Genomic DNA, 16,773 nt, shown 5'->3' on the forward strand with positions numbered 1-16,773 from the left:
CATGAAAGTAATTTCAAATGTGGAGAATTTATTATTTTTAAGAATGAAAAATTCACATAAGTAGAAAATATCTTCTTAGCACCTGTTCTGTGCCAGAAATTCTCATACCAACAAATTCATTTATTTTTTACCACTTGCCTACTAAGGAAAGAAGTGGGAACCAGCACTTAAATAGATGATCTTGGTGAGGCTGTCTGGATTCAGTATCTCTTTTAAAATTGCAGGGCAGACACAATTCTTATTCTACCACAAGATATTAAGGGATTTATGGTTTGAGTGAAGAAGGAGAAGATCTGGGCCTCCTACCCAGCCCTGTGTTGACTCCACAGCTGAGGTCCCTTTTATTAGACCACAGGGAAAATACCCACCGTAAGGGACCTTCCTTCTAACACATGCAGGCACTTGATTCTCCAGGCACTGGTTGTATGCTTCCAGATTTGTCTTTGCAACATCTCACATTTTCACATGGTTTGCTGATGGGTGGGGCCCTGGGTTTCTGGTTCTGGTATTTCGGTGGTTTCGGTGAGGCAAGAGAAACAGTATCGTGCACAAAGTGCATTTGATAGGAATACCAAGTGGGATATAACACTGTAAGCTAATTTCAAAGGATAGCATAGGGTCTGATAGAGCCAGGATATTCAGGATCAAGAACAAGTTCACACAGGTATGGAGTCACAGTGATTTTTAAGTCCATTTGGACTAGTGACTTCTTAATGTTAGAGACCCAAGTAGAGGACTCTGTAGTAATTTGGGCCTGGCTAGATAGAACCAGAGTAAGTATATTTATAGCAACCTCAGCAGAAACATGTGTGTTCCAAGTATTTGCAAAACAGTTTTAGATAGCTCCTTATTGAATGTCAACCACAATCTTGTGAAATACATATACATATCATTGATAGGATGTGACAAAATGGAGAAAGAAATATGTGGGGTTGGATTAAGAACAATAGCAGTATATGAGGAAGTAATGCTTATACTATGTACTTTTATAAATAGTAATCAATTTTTTTTTAATTGCAACCAGTTTTGAATAGGTAACTGCTAAAGAGTGTGATTGTGGTGATTATCTAGAGAAATACTTGGAGCATTTAAAGTACTGGGTTGAATTTTTCCTGGTCAGCAAAGTAGGGCAAAGGAGGCAGCTGACATGCTAGATGCCATTGAAGGGTAACAGGCTATGGGACCATGTAAACCTGGCACCAAGTGGAGCAAAGGTAGCAGTGAATATCACAGCGCAGTTTGCATCCTCTGTGCCTGGTCACCATGGTCATAGAGTGAGAGTTCTGTTGCTGATGGCGCACTGAGAAAGCCATGGGTGAGTGTCAAGACAGGAGAAGTGGAACTACTCTAGCCTAACCAACTTCATTATGGGGGAAGATCTGAAGATTTGAAATGAGTTCATGGAATAAACCAAGAGTAAGATCTAGGAGGGTAGTCTTGGGTGAAGAAATAAAAACTGTGAATGTTCAGATGATACCAGATATAATGGATCTGTTTTATCTTCCACCGAAACTCTGTCGGTCAATATAAATTTAATGAATAAGATTCCCTGTATCCATTTGGTCTCCCTTGGTCTAACTCGGAATTTCTCAACCTTGGCAACAGGGACCCACTGGACCAGACTATTCTTTGTTATGAGAGGTGTCATGTGTATTGTGGGATGTTGAGCACCATCCGAGGCCTCTACCTTCAGGGGCACTGTCCCCAGTTGTGACCAAAGAGTTTCTTGATATTGCCATATGTTCTCTAGGAAGCAAAATTGCCCCTGGTTGAGAACCCCTGGCCTAACTGGGGACCAGAGCTACAGGTGAGGGAAAAGTGGGACTGAAAATAACGGTGGCCCCTTCTCTATTTTGTGGCTTTCTGACACTGAGGATGGTTGAGCCACTTAAAGGCTCTCAGAGTATTGAACAATTATCATCTAGGGCTTATAATGGCGGAATTCAGACAGAGAACTAGGGGTCTGGCACTAAATCACGTGGCTGAACTGATCCCTGAGCCCCAGAGATAACGCTCAATACTCCATCTCTTTCTCCTCCAAGGGCTTTTTATCCAGTGATTTTCAGAACTCCAAGCCTTAGATTTTAAGGGAAATGCAAAATAGGTAGGACTTTCGCCCTCCTACATCTCCACTCTTCCATGCCTACTTGTACTGTGGCCAAAGCAGCATCACTATCACCATCCTAAGTTGATAACAGTTAATGTTCCTATTAAAATAATGACCGATAAAATCCCCTGCATTATCTCTTTATGTTTGTTTATTTATTTTTAGAGAGGAGGAGGGGTAAAGGAGACAGAGAGACTTATCTTTTTTAATTTTACCGAACATACAGTGCGATATTGTTTTCTGGAGTAGAAGTCAGTGATTCATCCCTTACATACAACCACCCAGTGCTGATTAAGCGGGCTGCACGCCCAGTGCAAAGCTAGATGCGGGGCTCAATTCCACAACTCTGAGCTCATGACCTGAGCCAAAAACAAGAGCCAGACTTAACCACCTGAGCCACCCAGGCGCCTCTCTTTATGCCTGTTTAGACTTGAAGAAGACAGCACGAATCTTAACCCAGAGAGTAGCTCAACAGTATTCCTTTTGTGTTGTTGGAAATCTATTTTCAGGGGTAAGACAGGCTGAAACTGCAGGGGCATTAAGTTTGTGAATGCGCAAGGTAGGAAGTTACAGGAACTGGGACCCAAAAAGGCCATCTTATCATCCATTCCTGTTCTTTTTCCAGAGTCATCATCTTACCTCTGTGTATCACTCTTCTGGGGTAGCCTAGGTTATTCTGCCACAGTTTTCTCCTGGCAGAACCTTGGTAAGTCGTACCCCATTCCTGAGAATCTAAACTCTTATCCTGGTAGCATCTTGCTTGGAATTCTTCACAGTCTCTACTCATCTGGGAACATTGAACTCTTCACTTTTTCATAAAATAGGTATTATCTCACGGTGGGAGAAACATGGCTTGGCCACTCACATTTCCCCTCTCTACCTGTCACGATTATCTGAAATTTGATGTTTTGAGATTGGCTTTGTTAAATAGATTATCATTTTCTTAAAAGCAGATGAACTTGAAAATTGTGACATATGTATATTTTGTCAGCCAAAGGCAAATCATCTATTTCAGGAGGCAATACTGCATACTTGTTAATTGTGTGCTTTTGAATCAGACTTCCTCAGTTCTTCTTCCAGGTTGCCACTTTTAGCAGTATTATCTCAGGCAAGTTTTTAAAAATTTTATGCACCTCATTTCTTTATCTGTAAGGTGGGGTGGTAGTGCTCTCCATTAGAGTCATGGGGATTAAATAAGATGATATATGTAAAGTAGTTTTAAAGATGTTCAATAAATAAAACCAGCTCCAGTGTTATTACTACTTTATTCTTAGGGGCCACCCTGCCCGCATATTTTACATTAAAGAGATCATTGATAAAAATAAATTCAGTGTTGGAGATTATCTTGGCAATTTCACAGTTATTTCTGTGTTATTGGAAAACGGGTTATAATGAATAGATTAATAAAAATATAACTACAGCAAGAAAAAACGATATTAAATTTGTTATAACATACTAAATCACCCTGATCAGAATCAAATTCTTACTGTAATAAGCCAGTGAAGTCCATGTATTGGACATTTAGAAATGTGATGTACTTTTCTTCCTATTAAAGACCCAGGGTTAGGTGAATTTCTAGGCTTCTCACGGAATTCCCATCCTCTTTTGTTGACTCATAATTCCAGAGGACCAAGGATTTCTGAAAGAATGAATCTTGCTTTATGTGTTTGGAAGTTCCAAAAAAAGGTGATAATGTGGCTGAAAGTTGTATCAGATATTTGCTGTTTCAGATATAAAAAGTTTTATAAAAATCAGATAATTAGCCTGTCTACCTAAATAAGTGTTTTCAGACCTCTCATTTATTATATTCTTAATGTTGAGCTTGGAGGAGAATAGCATAGTCAAACGGCTACTACTGCTACATTTACTAATTCTAGATATGTTAAGGAAAGTACAGTTTAGAAAGAGCTAAATGAATGTTTGCAGAATGACTGTCAAAGACATTTGGTTCTTAATTGTTGCCATTCTCTATACCATGCATGTTCTTACCTTTGCTATGACCTTGCTCTGTTGGCCAACTGCACATTGTTTTTTATTTTTGTTTGTATGTTTCTTAAGATTTTATTTATTTACTTGACAGACAGAGATCACTAGTAGACAGAGAGGCAGGCAGAGAGAGAGGAGGAAGCAGGCTCCCCACTGAGCAGAGAACCCGATGCGATGCAGGGCTCGATCCCAGGACCCTGGGATCATGACCTGAGCCAAAGGCAGAGGCTTTAACCCACTGAGCCACCCAGGCGCCCTGCATTGTGATACAGCAAAAAACGTGTACCATTGTGTGATATAACCACTGACCTAATTGTTATGCCAGGGACCTAAATTGTTAATATCCACATCACTGGTTTTATTACCCAGTGGTATCTCTTACACGCTGTGTGTGTCAGGGGTGAGAACCACTAGTTTCTATAAGTAGACCTCACATAGCACTAGAAAGACCCAGATCTATGTAAAGTAGGCTTCCAAGGCCTGAAGTCACAACATTCTGAGACCTAGGTAAATGATACCTTGTTATCGTTTCTTTTACCTGAGCTTCACTCCCATTTCCTAATACATGCGGAGCCAGTAGGGTCAGTTTGGGATTGCGGAGGAAATTATCTCTTCTGTTTAACAAGAGGTCTCAAAATAAGCTTACTCCAAAAGGATAAAAGCAATTTAAATTAAATAGCACTCGATAGTCATTTAGTTTATTGTAAGGCATTGCCCTTCCCACATTACATTTTCACTATAAAATCTTTGTTAGTAGTTATCTTCTCATTTCATATGTCACAGTGCAAAAACACACTGCTGCTTTAATAAAACTTTTTCCTTTCTTCTTCTTCTCCTTCTCCCCTATTTTCCTCCTTCTTTCTCTTCTTCTTCTGTTTTTGACTTGTAGTGAAGATAGTCACATACTGCTGTCACCATGGCTCCCCACCATTCATTCCTGGGGAAACTGCTTGGCTGTCATGGCCTGTGTAGTGACAAGTTTTTCCTTAGTGGGCTTAAAATGCAATGGATGAAAGCCATTCTCATCTCCTGATCTACCAAGATGTATCAAAGCAAGGAAAGTGTCTTCCATTCTTTCCTACTGATTATAAGTAACAATATGCTAGTATGATAATAGGGCTGGAAATGAAAACAAATACAGTATCCCCAAATCATTGCACTGCAACCAAATATATTTGAAATCATTCTTTTTAATTTTTTTAAAAAATTCTAAGAATATAAAACACACTTTCGCATTGAAATTTTTGTTGCTGATTTTTTTAAGCTTTTGGAGACTTAAAAATGTTTAATGATAGTCAACTTCAGTCCTTTCTTATATTTTGGGTACTACTGACTTTCTACAAGCTATAGACCTTTTGCATATAACTTAATATTTGTTGATCTATCTAGATTTAATTAAGCTACACCATTCCCACAAAAAGAAAAAGCTCATTTGCCTGAACTTCAGTAATTCTGAATATAATGATTTAGTTGTGCCTATTTTAACTAGGCAGTTAAAAAAACAAGTACTAGTGAGCATGTTCAAGATGTGTACATGATAGTACAGAGTGTACCTTTAAGCTTCTTATGTAACAAACTTTTTCAAGTGATTCATTTTGTGGAAAATAGCACTGAGTATTATTTGTCTCTACTCATTAAAGACTCGTTCTCTTTCCAGTCCTTCTTCTTCTACAGTAGGTTTTGTGGCTTAGTTTGTGTTACTTTTTGTATATGAAGCCAGTAGAGCTGCATATTTTCCAGGAGACATCAACCTTTCACTAATTTAGAATGTCTCTTCCTTTAATTAATCCAAATTAAAGATTATGTTTCTCCTCAAACAAAATACATCCTTACATCAATTAAATGAGAGTTTTTGATGAAATGTTCCCTAACAGAGAGTAAGTAATTGAGATATAATTGTTTGGAGATGAGAAATAACTGCCACTTTTACGGCAAATGTGAGTTTAATGCAGATGATTTCCATGATTATGGTGTGTTTTATGTGGCTTTTTATACTACTGTTTTGGAAGCATTCATGGTACCAGTTGAGGCAAAAACATCTTAATGTTTGTTTTAGTGTTTGGCAACAAATACAGTCTATAAAATATATAGTAGTTAATATTAAAAGCTCATGCCAGATTGTAACATAAAGAGTTTATTCAATCTCTTTAAACGCATCAGTTTAAAGCTTCATCTGAATGAGTTCTCATTTAGGATTTGAGTTTCTTAGAATTTTCAGCAGGTGAGCTTGGATGAAGTTAGGAGGCATTTGTCCCCCGTCCCCAGAGTGGCACAGTGTGCAAACAGAGGACTCTTAATGATGTGCCTCACTCCTTCTATTAGGAGGACCACTGGTGGCAAGCACCTGCCGTGTCCATAGGGTTTCCTCAGTGAGCAGAGCATAAACAATGCTCTATGTGGGAGGAGAAGAAGACTGGAAATGCCAGGCATACTCTTTCCTGGTCCCATTGGATCACCAGGAGGCAGCAATTTTCTTTATTATGGTTGCATTTTCTCAAGGTTGCCTTTACTTAGGATTTGATTACTTGCCTCCCTCCACCAACTCCCCTCTCCCATACACTCCCTCACTCCCAATAATGATCAGGTTCCTTTTAAAAGTCAGGTAGCACATTTCTTTATCATGTGATATTACATGCTTGAAGCAAACAAACGTAGAATGCTTTAAGAAAGACACAGCGGTGTCTTGCTGGCAGGGGACCCATGCATGGGGAGACAAATACTAGCTTTTCAGTTTGGTCAGATACAGGCCATTTATAAGCTACCCAGTCTTGGGCAAGTTATTGGAACACTCCGGGACTCAGTTTTCTCATCTCACTTAGAGGATTAGAAACAATATATGCAAATATCTGGTATATACCAAATACGAGAGAAGATAGCTTTACTATTTAGATCAAGAATGGAAAAGGGGAAGAAAGAGGGAGAGAGATGAGAGCTGTGTGTGGAAGCTGGGGGGCTGGTTAGGAGATAATGAGACCTGGACCATTGAAGACACGGGGGTCCACCTCATGAGTGGAAAGGGAGAGGAACTGTGGGATTCATCCTGATGCAGCACAGTTGAGAAATAATGGCAACAGACTGTGCTCAAGTCAGAATAGAGGCAGGAACAGAATGATCAAAGCAAACGCATGTAGAGCTTTATTAGAACAGAACATTATCATGCACTACAAGGTAATTTTCTTTATACTTTCATATTAATAGACAGGTTGCAAAGGTAGTACAGAAAGTTTCTGAAGATTCCAATTCAGGTTCTCTCATTGTTAACATTGTACATTTGGTACCTTTTTCTCAACTAAAGAACCAACATTGATATGTTTTATTAACTAAACCCCATACTTTATTCAATTTCATTTGTTTTTTCCTGATGGTCTTTTTTTGTTCCAAGATCCCACTCATGATACCACACAACCAACATTCGATCACATGTCTTCCCTGGCTTTTTTTCTGGCTTTTCTTGTTTTTGATGACTTTGGCATTTTGAGAAGCCTGTTATTTTGTAGAATGTATCTCAAGTTGGGTTTGTCTGATTTCTGTTCATAGTTGGACTGAAGTTATGGATTTGGGGGAGGAAAACCTCAAACATGGCATATGTTATCAACATGTCTTGTTACTGATGATGTTAACCATGATTACTTAGCAAAGGTAATGCTTCAGTTTTCTCTGTTGTGAAAATGCTGCTGCCTCCTCCCTTCCCACACCTTACTCTTGGAAGCAAGTTACTAAGCATAGCCTAGATTTAAGAGGTGGGTGGTTAAGCTCCATCTCTTTGAGGGTGAGTTATCTATGTAAATTATGAGAATTTCATCTATTCAGACATTTGTAGCTTTTCTACTGTTTATTTATTTATTCAATCACATCTCTATTTATATATACTCAAGAATATTTATATGGTGGATTGTAATCGAATTCTACTTCGTTTATTTTGTTGCTCAAATTGTTCTAGTTTTAGACATTGAGACCTCTTTCCTGTCAGCTTTTGTGTCCCTTTGACATATTCTCATTATTTTTGCTTCTTGAGTATTTTTTTTACTTTCTGACACTACAAGATGCTCCAGGCTTATCTTGTTTATTTCCTGCCCTGGCCCCAGAATTCCATTTCTTCAAGGAGCCCTGGGTCCTTTTACTGGAGAATGGCCTTAGAAATCAAGATCTGGGTGCCAAGTGTTCTCATTATTAGTAAGGTGTTATTGCTTCTAGGCTCTCTCATCAGGCAGAGTTAGGACATACGTGAGTGAAGAGTAAATCGTGTGTGTGTGTGTGTGTGTGTGTATAATTGTAAAATAAAAATATACATATGTATATATAACTATTTCTCTACCTATATGCATCTGTATTAAGTTTATGCATCTATATTAAGTATTTAAACCTGAATTTATCATTTCCAATTCTAATATAACACATGGATTTTTTTTTGAATTCTTTTTTTTTTAATTTTTAATTTTTAATTTTTTATAAACATATATTTTTATCCCCAGGGGTACAGGTCTGTGAATCACCAGGTTTACACACTTCACAGCACTCACCAAAGCACACATGGATTATTTTTAACCTTCCCTTTTTGTTTGTCTGTAATCTTATACTCCTATAATGACAAACCTGACTTTTGCCATTGATCATCCATTTATTTACTTTCTGATTCCCGGTTTACATATACAGTGGTTTCAGAATGGTCACTTTGCATGCCCCTGAAAAATATTTGACTAGTTAGAATACTCTGCCAGTTAAAGTGCAGTGTTTATGTACAGTTGCTTTTATCTCTAGCTTTATACTTCCCAGTCATTTCTGAAGTTACTTAGGTGGATCCTTTTTAACCCACTCTCTTCAGTGAGGTTGGGTTATGCTTATAGACTTATTCACAATACACATTCCATCTTGGGATCACCTAACCTGCTAGTTATTTTAAAAATTTGCATACATTAAGAGTCACTCTTTATTTGGTAAAGTTCTATGGATTTTGACAAACACAAAGACTCATAAGCTCTACTGTACCATACAGAATATTTTACCACCCTTGAAAATTCTCTGTCATCTCGTCAGAGATGTCATCTCCAATTCTTTGCAGTCTCTGATCAGTTTTTGTCAATGCTTTGGCCTTTTTCAGAATGTTATTTGAATGGAATCATAGAGTATGTAGTCTATTCAGATAGGTTTCTTTTACTTTGTAATATGCATTTGAAATTCATATATATTGTAGGAAGGATTACTAATTCATTGCATTTAGCATGGCATAACATTCTCTGTGGATGTATCACAATGTGTTTATCCCTTCATCTTTTGGAGAACATTTTGGTGATTTTGAATAAAACTGCTATAAGTATAAGCATTCACATGACAATTTTTAAGTGGACATAAATTCAGTTCACTTGTGCAAATACCTGGGAATGGAATTGGTAGGACATATGGTAAATCTATATCTAGCTTTATAAGAAACTGAAAAACTGTCTTCCGAAGTGTCTATACCATTTTGCATTTTGATCAGCAATGAATGAGAATTCTTGACTAGCAGTATTGTTATTGTCAGCAGTATTATACTGTTTTGTTTTTAGATTTTGGCCATTCTAATATGCATGTAGGGACATCTTGTTGCTTTAATGTGCAATTGCCTGATGAAAAATGATATTGAACATTTTTTCATATACTTATTTGTCATCTGTATATTTTCTTTGGTGAGGTATCTCTTCAGTTTTTTGGCCTATTTTTAATTGGGTTGTGTGTTTACTTGTTGAGACTTATTAAATCCTTTTGGAGTTTTTCTGTTATTTTAGATATAGGTCCTTTATTAGATAAGTCATTTAAAAATATTTATTCTGATGTATGACTTGTATTTTTCTTAGCTGTGTCCTCAGAGCAAAAGTTTGTTTTTAATTTTATTTTTATCTGTACTATATCTTCTGGTAAGTGGTACTGCTCAACTTATTTTTAGAGTAAATTATATTAACTTTTGTTATTCTACATAATTGCCTATTGTGTTAAAAAGAAATGCTGTTTATGGAGTGGTATAACTGGTAATCTTAGTTTTTCCCATTTTGCATATAATGACAGCTATGTCTGTAAGAGCTGCCATGAGACATCTCTAATAACTGACAAACCAGGGGCTCCTGAGTGGAGGGAACCTGTTAAACTCCATCTATGGTACAACATTGTACTCCGTGACTTTGGTTCAGATTCTGCTTTTAACATTTTCTTGTTGTGTGAAAATGAGAAAGTTACTTAATTTTTAATTTTCTGAACCTTTCTCATCTGTAAGATAAGGACAATATCACCCACCTGTTTTCATTTTTTAATTTGTTTAATTTTATTTTTCACCCACCTGTTTTTTAGGTGCTATTAGATGAGTGTACATTTGACCCTTCAACAATATGGGTGTGAACTGTGTGGGTCCACTTGTACGTGGATTCTTTACAGTGCAGTGCTAAGAATGTATTTTCTTTTTCTTATGGCTTCCTTAATATTTTCTTGTCTGTAGCTTATTTTATTGTAAGAATACAGTATATGATACTTACAGTATATAAAATATGGGTTAATCTACTATTTGCTATCAGTAAGTATTCCAGTTAAGAGTAGGCTCTTAGGGGGCACCTGGGTGGCTCAGTGGGTTAAAGCCTCTGCCTTCAGCTCAGGTCATGATCCAAGGTCCTGGGATCGAGCCCCGCATCAGGCTCTCTGCTTGGCAGGGAGCCTGCTTCCTCCTCTCTCTCTGCCTACTTGTGATCTCTGCCTGTCAAATAAATAAATAAATAATAAAATCATTAAAAAAAAAAAAGAGTAGGCTCTTAGTAGTCAGGGTTTATATGGATTTTTGACTATGTGGGAGTTGGTGCCCCTAACGCCCATGTGGTTCAAGGGTCAGCTGTATATAAAGGAGCCTGGCACAGGGTAAGAGCTCAGTAAATGTTAGCTCATACTGTTTCTTTCCTGTGTTCTGCATTTTCTTTGTCTCTCCTGGTTTTCCCTGGAGGAACTGCTTCCGGCCAGTTTTCATCCACCACTTCTATTATAAAGCTGGGTCTGCCACTTTGAGGTGCTTTTCTATTCCCTTCTACACTGCAGATGGCTCAAGGTGAAGATGATTTCCCTCCTCCAGTGCTTCTTAATGTCTATAGTATAGCTCCTGAATAGATCAAGGGAAGATCTGTTAAAAAAACAAAAACAAAAAAAAAAAAACCACACACATACATCTACAAAGCTCTCCTTTCCTTGTCCTTCATTTCCAATTTATCACCAAGCCCTGTCAATTTGACTGCATAAGGATATTTTCAATCAGCCTATCCTATGATTGGGTAGAAAGACTTAATATTATTAAGATGATAATTCTCTCAAAATTATTCTATAAATTTAATGGAATCCCAATTAAAACCCAATATGATTTTTTTTTCAGACCTGACAAATTTATCCTAAAATTTATTTGAAGGAAAACATTTTGGGGAATAGTTAAGAAATATATCAAAATATTCTATAAAGCTACAATCATTAAAGCAGTCTGATATTGACTATATTTTATTGATAGAAAATAGCATAATCATGCATATGTATGTCTATGTAGTATGTGTGTGTTATATGAATTTAATCATATTGTAATTGTAGTATTTAAAATTATTAGGGAAAAGATGGACCATATTGAGAGGTCTGTATTGTATGATAGTTATGAGCATTGGTCCTGGGACCAGAATGCCTGGTCTGAGTTCTGGCTCAACTATGTGACCTTATGCAGGTCATTTAATACCTTGGGGTATTATCTCAGTCTCCTTTTGTGCTAAATGGGGAAGAAAAACTAGTACCTCCCACCAAAAGTAATGGTGAGGGTTAAATAAATTAATGTAGATGGAAAGCTTAGAAGAGACCTTGTCCCTAAGTCCTAGTAAATGTTGAACTATTATTATTAGTATTGAAATACAGAGACTAAATAGATGTCAAACTATTTTGAAAAGCAACCCCTTAAGTGCCTAATTTAGAATCCCACAGGGATAGGTGCCCACTTATTGATTTTATGATACAGATACATTTCGATTTTCTAAAATAAACAGATTATTTATTTATTTATTTATTTATTTAGAGTTGAATACTTCTATTGAGATTACAATTTTGTTTTCCGTCAACATCGTAAATTTAGCCAAGGATTATTGGAATTGAAGATAAAATCACAATGTAGTTTTTCAATTATTCTGCTTTCTTCTTTTTTTTTTTTTTTTGTTATGTTAGTCACAATACAGAGTACATCATTAGTTTTTGATGTAGTGTTCCTTGATTCATTGTTTGTGTATAACACCCAGTGCTCATTGCAGTATGTGCCCTCCTTAATATTCATCACTGGGCCACCCATTCCCCACGTCTCTCCTCTGAAATCCTCAGTTTGTTTCCCAGAGTCCATAGTCTCACATGGTTTGTCTCCCTCTCTGATTCCCCCTGCTTCTTTTATTCCTTTCTTCTAATATACTCCATGCTGTTCTTTATGTTCCATATTTAGGTAAAACCATATGATCCTTGTCTTTTTCTGCTTGTCTTATTTCACTTAGCATAATCATAATCTCCTCTAGTTCTACCCATGTTGATGCAAAAGTTGGGTATTCATCCTCTCTGATGGCTGAGTAATATTCCATTGTATATATGGACCACATCCTCTTCATCCATTCATCTGTTGAAGGGCATCTCATCTCTTTCCACAGCCAGGCTATTGTGGACATTGCTGCTATCAGCATTGGGGTGCCTATGATCCTTCTTTTCACTACATCTGTATCTTTGGGGTAAATACCAAGTAGTGCAATTGCTGGGTCATAGGAGAGCTCTATTTTTAACTTTTTTTTTTTTTAAAGATTTTTGTTATTTATTTGACAGAGAGGGAGAGATCACAAGTAGGCAGAGCCGCAGGCAGAGAGAGAGGCTGGGCAGGGTGGGAAGCAGGCTCCCTGCTGAGCAGAGAGCCCAGTGCGGGGCTTGATCCCAAGACCCTGAGATAAGGACCTGTGATGAAGGCAGAGGCTTAACCCACTGAGCCACCCAGGTGCCCCTATTTTTAACTTTTTGAGGAAACTTCATACTGTTTTCCAGAGTGGCTGTAACAACTTGCATTCCTACCAACAGTGTAAGAGGGATCCCCTTTCTCTACAACCTCTCCAATATTTGTTGTTTCCTGCCTTGTCAGTTTTTGCCATTCCAACTGGTGTAAGGAGGTATCTCTGTGGTTTTGATTTGAATTTCCCTGATGGCTAGTGATATTGAGGCATTTTTTCATGTGTCTGTTAGCCATTTGTATATCTTCTTTGAAGTATCTGTTTATGTCTTCTGCCCATTTTTTGACTTAATTATTTGTTTTTCGGGTGTTGAGTTTGAGAAATTTTTTATAGATCTTAGATACCAACCCTTTATTTGTTGTGTCATTTGCAAATATCTTCTCACATTCCATGTGTTGCCTCTTTGTTTTTGACTGTTTCCTTTGCTGTGCAGAAGCTTTTTATCTTGATGAAGTTCCCAAAGTTCATTTTTGCTTTTGTTTCCCTTGCCTTTGGGGACATGTTTTGAAAGAGCTGCTGTGGCTGATGTTGAAGAGGTTACTGCCTAAGTTCTCCTCTAGGATTTTGATGGATTCCTGTCTCACAATGAGGTCTTTCATCCATTTAGAGTTTATCTTCGTGTATGGTGAAAGAGAACGGTCAAATGAAACTCTACCATTCTTTTAAATAGACCATTTTTAACTTGGTTATGAAGATAATACATGGTAAAAGATTCTTTAAGAGATAGCCTTTTAAATACATTATGCACAAGGATTACAAACTCAGTTGCTTAGTGGGGCCCCTGGGTTAATCATGGGCATAAACTAGGTGGGGAATGTGGGGAGATGGAGACCTGATAGCCCACATCAAAGAGACAACTACTTTTCAACTCCGTCTGATTTTTGCCATGCAGAAAAGTGAGTGTGCCTTTTTTTGAGAGAATCTGAAAATTTCATATGAAATCTTGGGTTTCTAAATATTGACTTGATTTCCAATTTTTAAACATTCTGAGGGACAGACAAGACAAGGGTTGCAAGGCATATTGGGCTCATATTGTTTGCCTTCTGAGACTTAGAATCCTGAGGCTAGACCACCTTGTATTTCTTACAGCCTATATATCCCCAGCGAACCTCTCACAGTGCTGTTTAGATAATAACAGCTCAATATTTGTTTTTTGATGAATCAATTTGATTTTCTTCCTGAGTCTTTCTGATGCTGATCGATACTTTGAATCATTTAATAATAGTACCTCCCTTTGTTAAACATTTATTTTAAATTTAGGGTGCTGTTAGGGACTCCATTTAAACTCCTCTGATGGTTACAGTATTTCATCAGGTGGTTGTTTTTTCATTTTATAGATGAAACCGAAAGGTTAAGTTACTTTTCTAAAGTCTAAGGTTTGTGGCCAGGATGGATGTGATACCACATTGTTTAGGTCTGCCCTTCTGAGTGAGTTAGAGTTCCAAAGAAGTAATGAGAGGTTTTTCGTATCTTTCCAGGGCATGTCAGTGTCCTGGCACCAGCTAACTGAGGGCGCTGACCACATCTTGTTCATCTAGAAAAAACTTTTCCTAAGAACATTCTATTGGATGACCTTGTCAAGTTTACCGCTTAGAATGCAGAAAATGTTGGACGAAAGACGTCCTTCCACTTATAAATGGGTAGCTTTCCAAATGTTCATTTGTAAATCAGTTGTTTGGAACTCAGAATTCATTTCCCTGCAGAAACAGTTACAAATGACAGTTATGTTTCCCCGGAGGCTTGTCCACGAAAGACTATTTAGCCTTAATGTATCTGAAATAGTGTACATTTGCCATGAAAATGTGTAGAAAATAGAGCTCTTGTAATTCTAGTAATTAAATAAAAGGAAAAAAAAGTAAAATTGAATGGGAACTTTAAAATGTATTCTGAATGCTGATGCAAAGGAAAGGAAAATTTACCCAGAGGATGTAGAATTTGGAAAATAATTTTGTTGGGATTTTAAGGGGGTTTCGGGACACTGTCAAAGCACTTCCAAAATTAATGGGATTAGGTCCTTGAAATATGTGCTTTCATTTCATGACTTCTGAGTTCCACGTGATTAATCTCCCCATGATTAAATATTGTTTCTAGTGTCCATTGTAGATAAAGATGAAAGATTGGAATGAAAGTACAAAAGAAGATAAATGGAGATGAATTTTTTAGTGATGCAGAAGTTGAGAGACACAGCAAGGAAAGAAACTTGCCCATGTCTCCATAACCATGACAAAGGCAGAAATAGCTATAAACCATGGGTGGTGGAAAGAGAGAAATACAATTCTTGATTTCTCTTGAAACCTTTCTCTGAGAAATCCCGGAGGCTGTTACTATCCCATCATCTCAGGTATCTTGGTGATAATCCATGGCAAACGTAGGCTTGGTACACAATTGAGTTCAAGAATGCAAACACTTCTAAAATGCACTAAATATTTAGAATTCTGAGTATTTGTTTAAAAAGGGAGGGCTTGGACCTCAAATAAAAATCAATTTAGTGTTTTAGTGCTTAGGTTTTATGTTCCATTTTGTTTAACTTTGCACTAGGAGAGTGAAAGGCAGAGATTTTCTGTATCTTTGAGATAGTCAAATGATTGAAAGGGAAGTTGAAGAGGAACAAACCATCTCCTGACACTTCCACAGTGTAAGTGGAAACAGTCACCCTAACAGCAGTGTAAACAACAGTATAAAATGCATCAGCAGAGCAGCAGTCCTTCCTGGCACACATAGCTTTACCTAGATGTAGAGAGGAATAATCGAGATCGTAGGACAAAGACAAACCAGGGTGATGCAACTGTCAACTACCAAGACCAAACATGTGAAATTGAAGTGACGAGGGTAGACATGCATGAGGTATTTCCCTTTGTGGTTCTTTTAAGAGTCAGCTGGGCTTCTTTCTGTGACCCTCTGTTGTTAGTTGACCAGTCAGACCAAATTGCTCCTTGACCACTCTGCCCTCACAGAAACACAGAAATATCAAAATCTTGTTGTGTTGTTGCAGCACCTGAGGAATGTTGTTAAGGCAGCCTTGTTAAACGGAAATTTCCAACCCTTCTGTAAATACTTCTTTTTGTTGTTTTTAATCACTTGGAGTTGACATCCTGGTTCCCACTGGGATTTGCTATTACATTTATTCCTGATAGTAAACAGAACTAAGAGTTCATTGCTTCTAGGGGTTCCCATCCACTACCAGCTGAAGGATTGCGTTCTTTTTGGCAAGTGAAATTAAAATAATTTTTTATTCATTTCTCATTCAAAGTTACAATTTTAAGTGACCTTTTAACATTTCAAGATAGTTAAAACATATAATCAGGGCACCTGGGTGGCTCAGTTGGTTAAGTGTCTGCCTTTGGCTCAAGTCAGGGTCTGGGATTGAGTCCAGCATCAGGGTCCCCGTTCCTTGGGGAGCCTACTTCTCCCTCTGGCTCTACCTCTGCCTGTTTCTGTCTCTCATGAATAAATAAATAAAATCTTGAACAAATCAAAACAAAATGTATATTCATTTGCATTTGGATAATTAAAATCAAGTGAATTAAAAACTGGCAAGATTAGGGTTCTGTTCCCTTAATGATAGAAGGAATTTATATGTTCACTTTGCATTTGGGTGATTAAAACCAAGTGAATTAAAAATTGGCAAGACTGAATTCTGTTTCTTTAATAATAGAAGGCATTTATATCACATTT

This window comes from Mustela nigripes, chromosome 3, assembly GCF_022355385.1.
Source record: "Mustela nigripes isolate SB6536 chromosome 3, MUSNIG.SB6536, whole genome shotgun sequence".
Taxonomy (NCBI): Eukaryota; Metazoa; Chordata; class Mammalia; order Carnivora; family Mustelidae; genus Mustela; species Mustela nigripes.